The sequence below is a fragment of the Lathyrus oleraceus genome, chromosome 1 (genome assembly GCF_024323335.1).
Source record: "Lathyrus oleraceus cultivar Zhongwan6 chromosome 1, CAAS_Psat_ZW6_1.0, whole genome shotgun sequence".
Lineage (NCBI taxonomy): Eukaryota > Viridiplantae > Streptophyta > Magnoliopsida > Fabales > Fabaceae > Lathyrus > Lathyrus oleraceus.
The window spans coordinates 70,068,670-70,071,488 of record NC_066579.1 but is presented as its reverse complement, the minus strand read 5'-3'; the positions used below and the strand labels follow the sequence as shown (position 1 = coordinate 70,071,488).

General features: G+C 37.5%; 1 non-coding gene across 1 annotated transcript; it reads left to right on the top strand.

The window, feature by feature from the left end:
- The first annotated feature begins 774 nt into the window (after positions 1 to 774).
- On the top strand, positions 775 to 881 carry LOC127116251 (small nucleolar RNA R71). Its single transcript, XR_007801215.1, has one exon. It is a non-coding gene; the product is annotated as a small nucleolar RNA R71 (small nucleolar RNA).
- Positions 882 to 2,819: the final 1,938 nt, after the last annotated feature.

Sequence of the window (2,819 nt, the reverse complement as noted above, 5' to 3'; positions counted from 1 at the left end):
GTTGGGGCAGCAGTAGGCGCTTGTTGTTAAGCTACTTGGGAGATTTATGTTTCCAGCATTTTGTTATGGGTAGCCAGGGCATCTACTTTACTTGCTAGTTGTTTAATTTGTTCGTTAGTGTGTACATTCTGGTTTAAGAACTCTTTATTGGTTTACTGTTGAGAAGCTATGAAGTTCTCCATCATGATTTCCAAGTTGGATTTCCTAGGAACGTTATTGTTAGGTGTAGATGGGGTCAGCTTTTGATATCCAGGAGATATAGCTGGGGCTTGACTGGGAGCTTGACCTGGTGCGTATAAAGCATTATTACTCTTATATGAAAAATTAGGATGGTTCTTCCAGTTTGAGTTATAGGTATGCGAGTAGGGATTTCCTTGAGCATAGTTCACTTGCTCTGCTTGGATTCCTGTTAGGAGTTGACAATCTGTAGGAGTGTGACCTTGGATTCCACAGACTTCGCAATTTTGAGTCACGGCAACCACGGTGGCTGGAGGTGATACATTTAAACTTTCAATTTTCTGGGCAAGAGCATCCACTTTTGCATTAACATGATCAAGGCTACTTATCTCGTACATGCCACTTTTCGTTTGAGGTTTTTCTACCATTGTTCGGTCGCTTCCCCACTGATAATGATTTTGGGCCATGCTTTCGATAAGTTGATAAGCATCAGCATAAGGTTTATCCATAAGCGCACCACCTGCGGCGACGTCTATTGTTAACCTTGTGTTGTACAAGAGACCATTATAGAAGGTATGAATTACTAACCAGTCCTCTAAACCATGGTGTGGACAAAGTCTCATCATGTCTTTGTATCTTTCCCATGCTTCGAAAAGAGACTCGTTATCTTTTTGCTTAAATCCATTTATCTGGGCTCTCAACATAGCTGTTTTGCTTGGAGGAAAATATCGGGCAAGAAAGAATTTCTTCAACTCATTCCATGTGGTGACTGAGTTGGAAGGAAGAGACTGAAGCCATCTTCTAGCTTTATCCCTTAACGAGAAAGGAAAAAGACGAAGTCGAATTGCCTCTGAAGTGACACCATTAGCTTTAATAGTATCAGCGTATTGGACAAATACAGATAAATGAAGGTTTGGATCCTCAGTAGGATTTCCAGAGAATTGATTCTGTTGCACTGCCTGTAACAGCGAATGTTTAAGTTCGAAGTTGTTTGCTTCGATTGCGGGTGGAGCAATACTCGAATGCGGCTCATCTTGCGATGGAGCGGCGTAATCTCGAAGAGCACGAGTTGGTTCTGCCATCTCGGGTATCGACGAAGGAAGAAGATTTTTGAGATCAGGAATTTCGATTGGAGGAAGATTGTTTGCAGCACGATACTCCCGAATTCGTCGTAAGACTCGGAGGTATCGTTCAACGTCGTTGATTCGTAAGTAGTACGGTTCGCTTTGTGAGCGAGTGTGTGGCATACAAATCAACGAAAAACAAGGGAAAAAATAAAAATTGCCTTAGTCTTTACAGCGTAACAGAAGAGTTACGATATCGACTAAATAAAAGTCCCCGGCAACGGCGCCAAAAACTTGATCGCGACTTTATGAGTCTATTGGGGTATTAACTGCAAGTGCACAGTCTAATCGCGTAGTTTTAAAAGATATCGATCCCACAGGGACTTAATGAATCGATATACCGTTTTTCTAAGGTTACTTCGTAAAGCTAAGGCGGATGATACTTTGATGATTAGGGGGAAAAGTAAAACTAAAATAAGATCTAGATTAAATATCAAATAACGCGGATATCGGTATGTAGTTCTTCGTAATTAGGGGATCAAATCTTCGTTAGTTTCTTAGTTTTAAAATAAGTCTTTTCAGTAGACACTATTGATTAAAAATCTTTTCTCAAACTCTCGCTCTGTTGAATCAGACTATGACTTTATATTAACGTACGCTCTCACTATTTAGTTAAGTCCAAAATCACTTTTTGAAAACAATAGAATCTGTAGAAACTCTTTTTAAGAAAATACTAACCATTTAAACACCCTCGTCTCAAACTCTCGCTCTGTTGACTTAGATTATATGATTAAACTTAAATGCTTAACTCTCGTCCTCACATTTAACCTTTAAAAATACTTTTTGAAAATGATTAGAATTTAATTAACTCTAAAAATTGCTTTCGCCCTGATTTAAAGTTAGTGTCCAATTTACACTGTCCAGTTAAAAGCTCAAATCGTCGTTCTATTGATTTTAACTTCTTTATGCTTTTTACTCTCGTACAAAAACTTTGGTGTTAACTCTGTAAATTGAGACCATAAAAAGAGTGACTATATTTTTAAATAAATTTAAACCAACTTAGTTTTGATTCCTTTTTTCCGCTTACTTTACATACCGATATCTAAGTTTATTTAGTCGGACATGCTAAACAAGCCTAAGTAATAATTATGCTTAAATACAGCCATGTCAGACAAACAATATAGATAAATAGCAGTACAGAGCATATGTAAATTAAAGCAATAAATTAAAGAACCTGTAAAATTATTAGAAATCTTGATTGTTCCCTAGCTTCGATGCTTGAACACTCCACCACAAACCGGTTGGATTTGTTCTTCACAATCTTCGATCAGACAGTAAAATAAAGGCGAAGGAATAAAATACTATGGTCTAACGTAAGGTTAGATCCAGTAAAAAAACTACACAATAGTTTCCGGTGTAGAAACTAGTGTGAAAGAAAATAAATTCAATGCTTTGGAAATTAACTAGAAAAGAAAAGGAAATAAAAATTGCTAAGAAAGTAGAGTGCTGGAAAATTAAAAAGCAGGAAAAAATAATGCACGGTGCCGAAAACTGGAAAATTGAGAGAGAGCCGCAGGG